General features: G+C 36.2%; 2 pseudogenes; one reads left to right on the top strand and one right to left on the bottom strand.

Annotated features, from left to right (window-relative positions):
- The first annotated feature begins 890 nt into the window (after window positions 1-890).
- LOC120178948 lies at window positions 891-12,582 on the top strand (annotated as a pseudogene).
- A 483-nt stretch (window positions 12,583-13,065) lies between these two features.
- LOC120178947 lies at window positions 13,066-14,473 on the bottom strand (annotated as a pseudogene).
- Window positions 14,474-16,536: the final 2,063 nt, after the last annotated feature.

The raw sequence follows: 16,536 nt of genomic DNA, 5'->3' as shown, positions 1-16,536 counted from the left end.
AAATATATTATAATATCAGACCCCACGGGGCCCATTGACCTGAGACCATTGAAAATTATTATCTGGGCAAACTCATCACGTCGGTAGGACGAGTTTTCCCTCCACTGTAACATTCGTTGTAGATTGCAAAAATAAAAATTTGGATAGTCTAATGGGCTAATTAAATATATCATCTGGCCTAATGGGCCCATTTTATCAATAAAATTCATGTTTTGGTCATTAGATTTTAACTTTTTAATTTAATTATTAAATTATTTTATTTTTTTAACTTAAACATTAAATAGACAATAAAATATTATGGTCACTTTTATCAATATATTTTGCTTTTTCTTTCCCTATACATATGAAACTCACACTTCCATCCTTACTGAAACCATTATTTTTCGATGTCTTCCTTGACCACTCAAGATAACGTAAATTCGTTTCATTATCTTCTACTATTTTATCTGTTTAGATTTTTTTTAAAATCCCTTTAAAACTCGTGAAATACAACCCAAAACTCATAAAAAAAAACTCATTTTTATCAACAATCTCAATCGTCCTATCGGTATAGAATCGAGGTATATAACTCTTTTTTTCTATATACCCATCTTTGAAATTCAAAAGAAGATATTCCGTCATTGAAAAATCGAAGAGAAACTAAAACAATTTTTTTTAAGAAATGAAGAGAATTTTGGGTCATTTTCATATTTTCTTTTTAAAATAGATGCTCAATCGCAACACTAATAATTATTTGACAAAAAATTAAGCAATTCAAAAAATTTAGTGATCAAGAAAAAATTTTAAAGACTAAAATAAGAATACAATCAAAGTTGAGTGATTAAATTTGTAATTTACCTTAAACAGAAACAATCTCTATTACATAAATTTTCAATTGCTGTCGTGGAGCGATGAATCGGTTGAAAACCGGGGGAAAAAGATATTCTCAATTGGTAGAGCACAAGGTTCTTAATCTTGAGGTCGTGGGATCAAGTCCCATGGAGGGTATTTCATAATTTGGAGGTCTCCTACGAAAGCTGCTCTCAACCTAGTGTTGGGAGCAGCCTACTATCTTACTTCCTCCTTATCTCATTACATATGGAAACAAGGGAAATCCTTTTTTTTTTCTTTTTATTAGAAAAATTCGCCTCTTGTCGGAGAAGATCGGAACGAAAAGAAAATGCTCTTTTTCCTTTAATTCCATTTTCAAATGTGGAAGTTTTAAACTTGAACCATTTCAAAATTATACAATTTGTAGAGGAATTATAGAGAACCCCCCCCCCCCCCCCCAAGAATCTTAAAATGTATCGTTTCCTCAACTTCTAAGATCTCGAATTATATATTAAATGATCAACATCCTCAGAATACGTCAGGAGATGAAATTTTGGTATTGTTTCTGACATCGTAGGTGAAATTGCATTACCATTGTCGAGGTCGAATTTTAAAAGAAATGGAAGAATTGCAAAGTTTATTGCCACATTTGATTATAAATATAAGAAGTTATAGGGTTTGAAGTAGAATTTGAGTTGTTTTTTTTCCCAGAGCTTAGAATTGTTGAATTTTTTAAGTTGGAGCCCCAAACAAAGAACATTAAAATTCGTTTTGTTAGCAACACAAATTCCACAATGGTAGCTCTCTAAAGCGGAGTTGTTTTCATGGGGCAAATTCGGAAAATAATAACACGGGAGGATTGGTGGTCTGTTGGCTTCACCTTAAATGCCTGATTTCAAGGAGGAATGGTCTCGCCGACAGATATATCGACCAGGTTTCTTTCTCTTCCTCACCCCTATAATTTTTATTATATATTGTCTTAGCATCGGAGATTAATAAAGATACAATTTTGTTTTTCTGGGGACTCATTATGTTACAGGCCATTACAGCGCTTAAGAAAGGAGCCTATTTGCTTAAGTATGGACGCAGAGGGAAACCTAAATTTTGCCCTTTCAAACTGTCCAATGTACATTTTCCTTTCTGAAGTTTCAAGACACTTTTTTTCACGTGCTGTAGTAATTTATTGATTTTTTATTTTTCTGGCATTGCTGTTTGTTCAAAATTTAATCTAAAACACGAATTGTCACTAGAAAGTTACTTCATTTTTTTCATTCTTTACAGTTAGATAATTGGATTCTTCTTCCAGGATGAGTCCAAAGTCCTATGGTACTCTGGAAAGAAAGAGAAACATGTTAAGCTTAGTGAAGTCTGCAAGATTATTCCTGGACAGAGAACTGTGAGTTTTGTACTCTTCATTATCATTTCATTCCCATAACTTTTGTAACCATAATGCTTTTTTTCCTTTTGGATTGCAGGCAATTTTTCAATGATATCCTCGACCCGAAAAGGAGTATCAATCTTTTTCGCTGATATGCAATGACAGGTCCTAGAATTTGGTGAGTGCATGTTTAAGGTTGTTCTTGTATTATATAGAGTTATTAAACCTATCAATGCCGGTAAAATGTACTTAAGCTACTATAGTGTGTGGATACTTCTAATTGATGCCGCCCTTCATTACTACTAACAGATATGTAAAGATAAGGATGAAGCTGAAGTTTGGCTGTCGGGTCTTAAGGCATTGCTTTCTCGTGGTACCTATACAAAATGGAGAACCGAAGTAGTAAATGGAATAGCATCAGTGGATAGTTCTCAACCCTGCAACCAAAAAGTTCTCTAAATTCGCCATTGGTAATTTTCTATTTAATGAAGCGTGGTAAAATTATGTGTTTGCTTTTTGTTGTAACTCTTCTCTTTATTACAGGAGCCAGAAAATGCTCAAGGAATCCAAGCACACTATGAGGCATCCAATAGTTTGGGAAAGGCATTTGCTGACATAATTACACATACTGCTTCGGTCAAGAGTGTCGGTCAACCGAATTTAGTTGACTTAGGCTTAGTATCTCCTGGGTCTGTAGAGACCTCAAATAGTCGGAGTTCTGGGGCTGATGCAATTAGAACCAGTTTATCAAGTGTTGTGAGTTCCTCAAGCCAAAGTTCTTCTCGTTCAGGGCCTGATGCTTTCAGTGATGTTTTTATATGGGGACAAGGTATTGGCAATGGAGTATTGGGTGGTGGCACTGATAAAATTGAAAATTCATTTAACACGAAGATGGATGCACTTCTACCAAAAGAATTGGTATCGAAAGTGGTTCTCGACGTGAATAATATAGCTTGTGGAGGTAGGCATGCTGCTTTGGTCACAAAGCAAGGTAACATTTTTAGTTGGGGAGAGGAATCAGGGGGCAGGCTTGGGCATGGTGTAGAAACTGATGTTCTGGACTCCTCAAGCTAAAAATGGAATTTTGCCTCGTAAATCCATAGATAGAGAGGCTTTAGCTCCCAGGTTACAGAACGAAGTCCCAAGACTTTCTGTTGACTCATGTTATCAGGCTGAAAGTAGTAATTTCAAGCATGAACTGAAACTAGAATCACAAACTCGCCTCCTCTTCCCAGTTCAGAATGGGAGCTTTCATCTCAGAGGATTTTATTCTCCTAAGATGCCAATTTTTCCGGGTAGAGATTCTAAGAATATTTTACCGGCTTCCATTTCTAGTTCTTAAAGGTCTTCTCGGGGAACATCTCCTGATTCAGGAAAGTTGAGCCCAAATCGATCTTCTGGAGTACCTGTTGATGATTTAAAGAAAATGAATCAGAGTGTTAAACCAGAGATCATAAATTTAAGGGCACAGGTGATATAATCACACCTACACCAGATCCGAAAGTCATGCCACATGGTCCCATTACTAGGTCAAGAGCCAAACAATTTAGGGAAGTTCTCTTAACTAAGTGTTTAGAAGCTTTTGATTCATTTGATAACTTAACACCCTCCTATGTTAAGTTATATAATGTTATAATAGATAAAGAATAACTTAGTATGAATACATCTTACACATTGTTATTTTAATATGTTAAGCATGTTAGGATAACTATATAATTATATTATACATGATTATAACATATTCATCAAGGAAGCATACTTATAATGCATTTCATTAGTTCATTTGCATTCATATTAGCTCTTAGGCTTTATACCTTACCTTACACATATTAGGAGATGATATAATTAGCTCATGACATTCAAACTTAGCTCACATTGCCATAATCAAACATGGCAGCAAGGTAATTAGCTCATATTAGCTCAATACCATGGAATTACCTTGTTTCCTTGCACATGTAGGTACATTGGAGCATAATAAACGTTGAGGTAGCTTGGTGAATGAATTGGACGTCATATGCAGCTCACAAACAGCTTACAAAGTACAAGGCAACTCATGGAACACTAAGGGAAGCTCGATTCAGCTGGAGGAGCTTAAGGCTAGCTAAACTTAGCTAGTTGGACTATTTGGAGCTGAGTTGCCAAAAGTGATGTCAAAGGTAGTTGAATGTAGCTGAATATGCTGTTATTAAGCTTATAAGGACTTAGCTAGGAAGCTTGTTCACAAACAGCCCATTATTGCTAGCTAGCTCCACAATTCAAACTAGCTTGGAGGAGACACATGCACGCCCAAGAGAGAGCACATGACCAACCATCATTCCATGCACAAGGATGCACCACAAGCATCCTAGAGGAGCCATGTGCACGCCTTGTGACCAGCCCATCATGTGCTAGGCGTGTGACTTCATTTAGGCGCCAAGATGAAGAGTCCTCTCACCATTCGGCCAAGCACTCATTTCTCTCCAATTTGGCGCCAACTTGAGGGGACACAAGAGCTATTCGGCCAAGGGTTATTTCCCTCCATCTAGGGCCGAAACATTATGTCATTTAGCATTAAAATTATGTCATTTTATAGAGACACAAGGGCTGGCCGAATCCTTTTGTAACCATTCGGCCATGTCTCCCCATTTCCTATAAATAGGAAAGCAATCATCATTTGTAACCAGACCTTTTTTTAATTAAAGTGAGATTATTCTCTTCCTTAAGTTCTGGTGACTTTTTATCGACTTATCAAGTATAATTTATACTTGTGGCATCAACCCTCTTCTTTCATCTTGATACTTCTGGTTCCTAGTTCATATAACTAGTGGGTCAAAGTACTTAACACCACCCCTTGAAGAAACAATATAAAGATTGGGTCTTTGCTCTCTATAGCATTGGTTCTTCTTTGAGCGTTCTTCAAGATACTATCCTCACAACCATCCTTTTGTTTCATCGCCATAACCATAACCATTTCAATCATCTTCCGCTTCCATCTCTCATTTATTAAATAGCCTACCTATTAAACCATACGTTTACCACCCTTATCCATTATGTTTTGAGCCATTCACTTGTGCATGTTGTTTTGCTTCCTTCCTAGATCCACAATCAAATGAAAAGGTAGAATTACCTTACATCAAGTGGTATCAGAGCTTTGGTGGAAGAAGCAACGTGCAACAAAAACAAAAATACAAAAAGAAGAAGTGCAAAGTGAAGTGCAAAGTCAAAGAAAGCAAGAAAAAAATCAGAAAAGAAGCACTCAAAAAGAAGAAATTGAAAACACTCGAAAGAAGAAAAAAAAAAAAGAAAAGTTGGAAGAACTCATCAAAAATTCTCATCACCAAGCCATTCAAGTAAGCCTATAACTTTGATTGTGGTGATAGAAGGTTGTAAAGTGACTTGTGTAAGTAACCCCTTTATTCTATTCTTTCTATTTTTTTCTAAGCTACCCTTTCAATTATATTTTGCTTTCTATTCCTACTAACCCATTTGCAGCCGACGCCAAACAAGTAAAATTTACTCGATATAGTCTTGAGTCAAAGTTTTCTAGAACTTGAGACAAGAGAATCGAGAGGAAAAAGGATGAAGCGTGTGTAAGATCAGAAGATGACAAGTAAAAGCCATTAAAGTCCTAGAGTGCAAACACGAGCGGATTGAGTGACATCAAATTTTCTTGGAGTGACTCGTGAGGTTTTGTGAGAGTATACTCTGGTAAGGTCCTATACACATTTCAAATTTTTCCTTATTTGCTAACATCTCTCTTCCATCCAACATTCTTGTAGTCAAAAGGACTTTGAGCATTCAAAGTCAAGAGGATGAACAAAGAGAGAACATCTTCCATACCAAATATCACGTGGGAGATAAAATTTGTGTGGTTATCATTGATGGAGGAAGTTGCACAAACGTAGCAAGTACTCATATGGTTGAAAAGTTGGGTCTCAAGAATTCCAAGCATCCTCATCCTTACAAACTTCAGTGGCTCAACGATGTGGGTGAAGCCAAGGTAACCAAACAAGTTGTTGTACCTTTTTCAATTGGAAGATACAATGATTAAGTCCTTTGTGATGTGGTGCCCATGAGTGCAAGCCACCTTATACTAGGACGTCCTTGGCAGTATGATAAGAAAGCTACCCATGACGGATTCTCTAATAAATACTCTTTCCAGCATCAAGGAAAGAAAATTATATTGGCACCCTTGTTACCAAGCCAAGTTCATGAATGCCAAGTGACCCTTAAGTCACGCATAGAAGACTGGGAGAAAGAAAAAAAGGTCAAAGAAATTCATACTCCAAAGATGAATATTTATGCCAGCAGAGGAGATATCCGGAAATATTTATCAACTAAGAAGGCTTTACTTATACTTATGTATAAGGAAAATTTTCTTCTTACTAACCCTCTTGAAGGCTTTACTTCTTCTATTTCTAATCTTTTGCAGGAATTTGAGGATATGTTTCCCGAAGAAATTCCCAATGGATTGCCACCAATTAGAGAAATTGAACATCAAATTGATTTCATTCCTGCAGCCACCATTCCCAATAGACAAGCATATAGGAGCAATCCTGAGGAAACAAAGGAATTACAAAGAAAAGTCAAAGAACTCCTCGACAAAGGTTACATTCGGGAAAGTTTAAGTCCTTGTGCTGTACCCGTTTTGTTGGTACCAAAGAAAGATGGAACTTGGAGAATGTGTGTGGATTGTAGGGCAGTGAATCAAATCACTATCAAATATAGGCACCCTATACCTTGGTTGGATGATATGCTCGATGAACTTAGTGGAGCCAACATCTTCTCTAAAATTGATTTGAAAAGTGGCTATCATCAAATAAGAATGAAGGAAGGTGACGAGTGGAAAACTGCATTCAAGACCAAACAAGGTTTGTATGAATGGTTAGTCATGCCTTTTGGTTTGACTAATGCTCCTAGTACCTTTATGCGACTAATGAATCATGTTCTTCGGCCCTACATTGGTAAGTTTTGTGTTGTTTACTTTGATGATATCTTGATATACAGTAAGTTACTAGAAGATCATGTTGAACATTTACGTTCCATTCTTAGCACTTTGAGAGAATAGCACCTATATGCTAATCTCAAGAAGTGTGATTTTTGTACTAATCAAGTTACTTTCTTAGGCTTCATTGTAAGTTCACAGGGATTATCAGTGGATCCAAAAAAGATTAAGGCAATACAAGAGTGGCCAAAGCCTATCAATGTAAGCCAAGTCCGGAGTTTCCATGGATTAGCCAGTTTTTATAGAAGGTTCGTACCAAATTTCAGTTCTATTGCTGCCCCCTTAACAGAGATTATTAAGAAGAATTCAAACTTCTCTTGGGGCAAAGAACAAGAAGAAGCATTCAACGAACTCGAGGGTTGTTTGACAAAGGCTCCACTACTAGTCTTGCCAAACTTTGAGAAAACATTTGAAGTTGAATGTGATGCCTCCGGAATTGGAATTGGTGCTGTTTTAAGTCAAGAAGAAAAGCCCATTTCCTACTTTAGTGAAAAACTAAATGGTGCAACTTTGAACTATCCAATATATGACAAAGAAATGTATGCACTCATTCGAGCATTGGAGACTTGGCAGCACTACTTATTGCCAAAAGAATTCGTGATACACACTGACCATGAAGCATTAAAGCATATCAAAGGACAACACAAACTCAACAAGAGACATGCCAAATGGGTTGAATTTCTCGAGTCTTTTCCCTATGTCATCCACTATAAGAGAGGAAAGGATAATGTCGTGGCAGATGCTCTTTCACACAGGTATGTCTTACTTAACACTTTGGATTCCAAACTTCTTGGTTTTTCATTCATTAAGGAACATTATGCTACTGATTTAGACTTTGGACAAAGGTATAAGTTAAGTGAAACAGGTGCTCATGATAAATATTATCAGCATGATGGATATCTTTTCAAAGAAGGACGACTATGTATTCCACAAGGTTCCATAAGAGAAGTACTAACCAAAGAAGCGCATGAAGGAGGACTCATGGGTCACTTTGGAGTTGAAAAGACTCTTAGCATTTTGAAGGAACACCTCTTTTGGCCAAAGATGAAAAGGTATGTTGAAAAGGTATGTGAAAGATGTTTAGTATGTAAAAGGGCAAAACCAAGAGTCATGCCTCATGGATTATATATGCCTTTGCCAATACCGACCATGCCATGGATAGATATCTAAATGGACTTTGTTTTGGGCTTACCAAAGACAAAGAGTGGAAAGGATTCAATATTTGTGGTGGTTGATCGATTCTCCAAGATGGCTCACTTTATTCCATGCCACAAGACCGATGATGTTATTCATGTTGCTAACCTATTTTTTCGAGAAGTGGTAAGATTACATGGACTTCCTCGAACCATTGTGTCAGATAGAGACGTTAAGTTCTTAAGTCACTTTTGGAGGACTCTGTGGAGTAAAATCGGCACAAAACTATTATTCTCTACTACATGTCATCCTCAAACGGATGGTTAAACTGAAGTAGTTAATAGAGTTTTATCAACACTACTACGATCAATCATCAAGAAAAACATCAAGACGTGGGAAGAATGCCTACCACACGTGGAGTTTGCATACAATCGAACCATTCATTCGGCAACCAAATTTTCTCCATTTGAGGTAGTGTATGGTTTCAATCCTTTAACTCCTTTGGACTTACTTCCTTTACCTTATGATCAATTAGTGAACAAAGATGGAAATGACAAAGCAGAATTTGTTAAAAGACTCCATCAACAAGTTAAGGACAATATTGAGAGAAGAACGAGACAATATGAACAGCAAGCAAACAAAGGAAGGAAGAAGGTAACTTTTGACGTGGGAGATTAGGTTTGGGTACACTTTAGGAAGGAAAGATTCCCAAACCAAAGGAAGTCTAAACTACTACCCCGAGGAGATGGCCCATTTCAGATTGTAGAAAAGATCAACGACAATGCCTATAAACTTGAATTGCCCAGTGAGTTTGGTGGCGTTAGCGCTTCATTCAACATCACCGACTTATCTCCCTTTGAGGATGGACACGATTTGGGGACAAATTGCTTAAAAGAAGGGGGGATGATATAATCACACCTAAACCAGATCCGGAAGTCATGCCACATGGTCCCATTACTAGGTCAAGAGCCAAACAATTCAGGGAAGTTCTCTTAACTAAGTGTTTAGAAGCTTTTGATTCATTTGATAACTTAACACCCTCCTATGTTAAGTTATATAATGTTTTAATAGATAAAGAATAAATTAGTATGAATACATCTTACACATTGTTATTTTAATGTGTTAAGCATGTTAGGATAGCTATATAATTATATTATGCATGATTATAACATATTCATCAAGGCAGCATACTTATAATGCATTTCATTAGTTCATTTGCATTCATATTAGCTCTTAGGCTTTATACCTTACCTTACACATATTAGGAGATGATATAATTAGCTCATGACATTCAAACGTAGCTCACATTACCATAATCAAACATGACAGCAAGGTAATTAGCTCATATTAGCTCAATACCATGGAATTACCTTGTTTCCTTGCACATGTAGGTACATTGGAGCATAATGAACGTTGAGGTAGCTTGGTGAATGAATTGAACGTCATATGCAGCTCACAAACAACTTACAAAGTACAAGGCAGCTCATGGAACACTAAGGGAAGCTCGATTCAGCTGGAGGAGCTTAAGGCTAGCTAAACTTAGCTAGTTGGACTATTTGGAGCTGAGTTGCAAAAAGTGATGTCAAAGGTAGCTGAATGTAACTGAATATGCTGTTATGAAGCTTATAAGGACTTAGCTAGGAAGCTTGTTCACAAACAGCCCATGATTGCTAGCTAGCTCCACAACTCAAGCTAGCTTGGAGGAGACACATGCACGCCTAAGAGAGAGCACATGACCAGCCATCATTCCATGCACAAGGATGCACCACAAGCATCCTAGAGGAGCCATGTGCACGCCTTGTGACCAGCCCATCATGGCGTGTGACTTCATTTAGGCGCCAAGATGAAGAGTCCTCTCACCATTCGGCCAAGCACTCCTTTCTCTCCAATTTGGCGCCAACTTGAGGGGACACAAGAGCTATTCGGCCAAGGGTTATTTCCCTCCATCTAGGGCCGAAACATTATGTCATTTAGCATTAAAATTATGTCATTTTATAGTGACACAAGGGCTGGCCGAATCCTTTTGTAACCATTCGGCCATGTCTCCCCATTTCCTATAAATAGGAAAGCAATCATCATTTGTAACCAGACCTTTTGTTTAATTAAAGTGAGATCATTCTCTTCCTTAAGTTCTGGTGACTTTTTATCGACTTATCAAGTATAATTTATACTTGTGGCGTCAACCCTCTTCTTTCATCTTGATACTTCTGGTTCCTAGTTCATATAACTAGTGGGTCAAAGTACTTAACACCACCCCTTGAAGAAACAATATAAAGATTGGGTCTTTGCTCTCTATTGCATTGGTTCTTCTTTGAGCGTTCTTCAAGATACTATCCTCACAACCATCCTTTTGTTTCATTGCCATAACCATAACCATTTCAATCATCTTCCGCTTCCATCTCTCATTTATTAAATAGCCTACCTATTAAACCATACGTTTACCACCCTTATCCATTCTGTTTTGAGCCATTCACTTGTGCAGGTTGTTTTGCTTCCTTCCTAGATCCACAATCAAATGAAAAGGTAGAATTACCTTACATCAACAGGTAACCTATTGAAACCCTTTTTTTCTGACAATTAGCACTATTACTTATTCAATTCAATGTGAAGCTTTGATAGTACAAAGAGGTGAGCATGCATTGTTCTTTGCCTACTTTTGGAAAAGAAACAGAGAACTTATCTGTTTTGTTTAGAATTTCTTTGGTATTTACTTCTTCAGAAAGGACAATGATGCTGATGGAATAACTGCATTAATTAGGAATTTGTTTTGCTAATTGTAAGACAAAATTCATAACAAATAACCTTGGAGTATGACATTTTATTATTATGATGTTTTGAAGAGTTTGACTTGGTTGATCAAATATGAAAATACTGAGTGTCTTAGCCTTGAAGTTTGAGTGCTTCTGCCACCCTTTAGTAACAAATATTTCTCTTTCTCCATTGCTTTCTATTACCAAAAACAATCTAAATTACCATAAAATAAAACATTAACACCTTGGAAACTGATATTCTTCTCATTATACATAGTAAAGATCCATATGTTGTCATTGCTATTCTAAGACCTATAATTCTAACTCATTTAGGGAGTCGTCCTTTGGGCTAACTTTCTCATTGAAGTTCTCCATAATCTCAAACTAAAGTATGCTTGGACATTTCTTGCAGGTTGATGTTCTTACATGCAAATCCCAACACCTTGAAGCTGAACTTGAAAAGACATCAAATAAATTAAAGGAGATGACTGCAATAGCAGAAAATGAAGCGGAAAAATGAAAATCAGCGAATGAAGTGAGTAGATCTCTTACCGCTCAGGTTGAATATCTTTGTTCATGTTGTTACAGTTAAAAGTTTGAAAATATATGAACATGGTTTCAATTGGTTGAAGAGTATCAGTTGATTTATGTAAAATCTTATGACATTTTACAAGGACATATACACCATAGAGTCTAAATTCTAAAACTGATCTAGTTTATGGCCAACCGGTCTTGCAGTTAAAAGAGATGGCTGATAAACTTCCAGCAGGCAAGTGCTTCCAAAATCCCAATTCTACTGCCAAAAACACCTCAAACGCTGAGTACCTGCACTCAGATAGTTGCCATGCAACCAACATCGGGCTTCCACAGAGTGAAGCAAGTTGCAATCAAGAGAACGTCTCCAATTCCCATGGAACCAAAGGACAAACTGAAAATTCGGAGATAGTAATTCAAGACGAACCTGGAGTGTACTTAACTTTGTCACCCTTGCCCGACAGCGGTAATGAGCTCAAGCGTGTTCGCCATAGGTATGCATTCTTGATCCCTCTCTTTAAACTCAACACAACTAAATTGATGAACTGCATACTTTAATAAGCTTTTGACATTTGTTGATTTCTACAAGCTCTTTACTTCAATAAACTTGGTATCTATTCATTGCACTGTCAAATGCATTTTCTGTTGATTCTTGTGCGTGTGTAATGGTTAAGTCATGGGTGGGAGATTTGAAATCAAGGTCTCTTTTTTGGAGGTAAGATGTTAAATACTTTTGCAATATCACAAACAGAGTGTGTAGCAAACTTGCAAAAAGTAAATACTCTGAATTTACACAGGTCTGAGCATTTATAGATAACACAAACTTAAGTAACTTGAGAAAGAAAATTTATCGAGTCTAAAAGGAATTTTTTTTTTTTTTTTTGCAGTAAGAAACATTTCACAGAAGAACGAGCAGAAAGCTGGTGGGCTGAAAATGGGGATAAAGTATGTGAACGCCATAATATCATAAGTATGCATTAGTTATGAAGCATAACCATTAGATTATGTTGAAAAAATTGGATGCTCCGATCATTTCCAAATTACATGGAGGAGCTTAAATCAAGGATATCAGGTCAGAAATTAACAGGTAGAGTGTGAAAGATAATAAGCATATAGGAAAGGAAGTATATAAGAAATTGCGTTGTAAGGAACCGTTATTAACTTTTGCTCCTTAGATTAGTTCACAGATTATTTTTTTCGTTGAATCAATTTGTTGCCTCTAGGGAAGCTCAACATATTTTTCCTTAGATCAATTTTGCAATTGTAATTAGTGACAGTATGTTACTTTGGGCAAGTGGAATTTATATCATCATTGGTCATTCTTCCCTGGAATTCTTAATCTCTCTTAGCATTCTTAAATGAATTAAATTCATCTTGCTATGCACCAAAATTTCCATAGACGACCGCTAAAAGTCTCGGTTTAAGAAATAAATAAACACGATGAAAAGAAGATCAAACATATTATATGAGAGAGATAATAACATGGAATCTAGTACATTTGAACTACTAAAAATTCTTTTTTTCATCACCCTGCTATTGTATTCAGGGTTAATCCTAGTGTGAAAGGATGGAAGCTAGTGATGTTCTCCATGAATTCATTACAATTGCAAGATAGTTGACATACATCATCTTGCCTAGTGGAGCTCAACTTACAAACTCTCATGTTATTCTCTAAACATGTAATCCAATGTTGAACACAAAAATCTGTTAATCAAACTGCCTTATCTTCAAGCAACATGCCGCTTTCAATTTCTAACTTCTCCTCCTTGAATGGTTTTGTCGAAGAGTCTGATAAACTCGGTAACCTTGAAACAATGCCCTTGTCTTGCATTAGGTCCTATCTCCTCTATCATGTATTTCCACCCATCGATAGGTCTCCTCCGGCTAAATATGTGAGTCTTGATAGAATTAGCTATCTGTAGAAATTTCAGTTAACCAAAAGCAGCTTCAGTTCAATAGACCAAAGCACTGGCGACAAGGAGCTCATAACTAAAAACTACGACGATGACATAACAACACATGCACCTGGAATTTACAGTATGCTATTCGACGATCAAATTCTTGGAGGAGAATATCTTCTTCCCTCTGTGACATCTTCCAGACGTTTCCATCAGGAGTTTTTGACGTTGTTTCCCAACCATCAGGCTTGTTTTTCAACTCAGAAGAGCTTGGGATTTTTGAGTTCTCCAAATCAGCATTGGCAGAGTCAAAGATCCTAAACAATATACGCATATGTGTTAAGCATGAGGAGAAACAACTATAGTCATTCAAGTTTCAAAATTTATGGAACACAACAAAAACCCAAAGCCCTACCAGGATATCTCATTAATCCGAACATAGGAAAGGAACAAGGAGCATGAGAGAGAGAGAGAGAGAGAGAGAGACTCAGAGCAGCTATCAAGCAATCTATCGATATCATCAGCCGAATCCCCCAATTTAGCTTCTTCCAATTTGGCAATCTCCTTCATCCACAACCCAGCATGGATTCTCTGTTTCTTCAACCTATAATCTTTCTTAATGTTCTCCAAACTATACAAACCACCACCATCCACTTTCCCCTCCTTTTTCTGCTTCCTCCTTCTGCCTCTGCTTGGGTGACTTTCGTCTCTCGTTCCAGTTCTCAGTCATGTCTTAAACGAAGGCCTTGGTTTCTGCATCGACGTCCAATGAAAGCGCCAATTTAGTCGAGTCTTCACCGGAAGGGAAGTTAACGACAGCCTCCCAGGGAGCTCTGTTCTTGGGAGAAACGTAATCGGGGAGCCAAGCAGTTTCCCAGGCATCGTTCCAGGAGTCGTCTTTGTGGTTTTGCGGGGGTTTTGTGGAAATGGATTTGAGAAGGGTGGTGGGATTTGAGTGAGGTTTAACATATTTGGATTGGATTGAATTTATTTATGGGTTTGTGAAGCATTTGGCAATCCGATTCAAGGAGTGCATCATTTTCGGGTTTTACAGCAAGAATTGAATTCAACAAGCTTTTAAGGCAGGAGCACGAGCAGTATTTGGGTAAACTACGGGAATAGCTTTCATTTCATATTTCTACACTGTTGGTCATCAAATTTAATTAAATTAAGTTTTAATCACTTATATTATCGTTTTATTAAATTTTAATAATTAAAATTTTAAGTATCCTTAGTTTGATGACATGAAACGATAATAAAAAGGGTTTAATATTTATTTTAAGGTTTGAACTTTAGATAAAACAAAGAAAGGTCACGAGGAGCAGGTCGACAAGTACAAGCCGCTAGCCTGATCTAAGAGGGTCTTCCAACTTCCCCTCAATTCCAAACATCTGAGCCAGCTCCTCTCTCAGCTCATGGTAGCTGCTGAACCGGGAGATGCCCAATGAGCAAAACCATCGACCCAGACTTGTAAACTTGCAAAAAAACAAAAGCACACTTCATCATTGTAATACAACAACAACAACAACAAAACCCAATTCCCATATGCCCAATTCCCATACACTTCATCATTGTAATCTTAATGAATATGAAATCCAGATGACTTTGGAATCCATGCATTGGTCTCAAACTTCTTTGCCAAGGGAAACAAACCCAGATTTCCAGTTAAATCCAGATGGGCTCGATACATGATTTGGATCAACCTGTCAGTTTTGAAGGAGTCCATCTCTTAATGGCAAAATATGTAGTGTGTAAAGGGCTTTAATTGTCGTTTTTCCATCAATTCAAAGTAGTGAAAACTAAATATCACAAGGAAGAAAGGTTTGTTCGATGCAATAGATTCATGAGATACTTCTTACAGAAATATAGAAGAAGAAGAGGGATCGGGGTGTTAAAAACACAAACCAGGTAACACTACTCCTAACGCATCTCTCTTACATTACGTGTTTGTTGTCCGTTTTTAACTATATTAACGGTGTTTTTGTTTCTTTAATTGATTTCTCTGAAAAATATTTTTCTCATTTTTTAATTTTTGAATGACAAAAAAATAGATGGCCAATGTTATTTAATATTAGTACACTATTTTAGTATTATTTTAATAAAAATATTAATTATTAAATTATATTTATTTATAGTTTTACTAATATTATCTTTTAGTATTAATGTTATAATAATATATTCAATTTTATTATTATAATATATAATATTAGTCTTAATACAAAAATAAGAGTTTAAACTACACTTCTAATTGAGGTTTGGTCCCTAAGATTTTTCACAAAAAATAAGTGTCTAAAGTTTTCAACGTTACACTTTTAGGTGTCTAGATCATAACAGCCGTTAAATTTGACCATTATCTAACACATGTAACATATATAAAAATTCAAAAACATATTAAAAAATAATTGATAATATAATTTTAAAAAACCCTTAAAATTCCACCGTCGATCGGCCATTGTCGGTCAATGACTATCACCATCAGAACTATCTCATCGTTGCGTCCCCATCTATCATGAAACTGCATTAATCTTCGTGAAAATCACAACAAAGGACAGCCAAATTTTTAGATTTTTCTTTGTCGTTTTCCGGTGATTTCGAAGGCTCTAAATTTTTGTTGGTTACACGGCTGCTGCCACTGAATTCATCGCCTTGCTCCGAACAAAATCTAGTCAGTGATAACCTTTCGTCGTCGTCGAAGGTGGGGGGATGGGAGGGAGACGAGATGACGTTGGGAAGCAGTATATTTTTAAATTTTTTTAAAATATATTTTTATATTTAGAAAAATAAAAAATAAAAAAATATAACAATGAGCATCTAAAAGTTTAACGGATAAAACATTAAGCACATATTTTTAATCAAGTATTCTTTAGACACCAAAAGTCAATTTGAGGCATAGTTCAGACACTTATTTTTTGTATTAAGACATTTTAATAATATATAATAAATTATTAATAAAATTAATATTATTTATTAATTTTATAAAAAATAATATTACTGAAATATTAAATATTTAAAATATATTCATTAATAATTTTTAGAATATAATTTAAT

This window comes from Hibiscus syriacus, unplaced genomic scaffold, assembly GCF_006381635.1.
Source record: "Hibiscus syriacus cultivar Baekdansim isolate YM2019G1 unplaced genomic scaffold, ASM638163v2 tig00112383_pilon, whole genome shotgun sequence".
Taxonomy (NCBI): domain Eukaryota; kingdom Viridiplantae; phylum Streptophyta; class Magnoliopsida; order Malvales; family Malvaceae; genus Hibiscus; species Hibiscus syriacus.
This window is presented reverse-complemented; position numbering and strand designations above follow the sequence as displayed.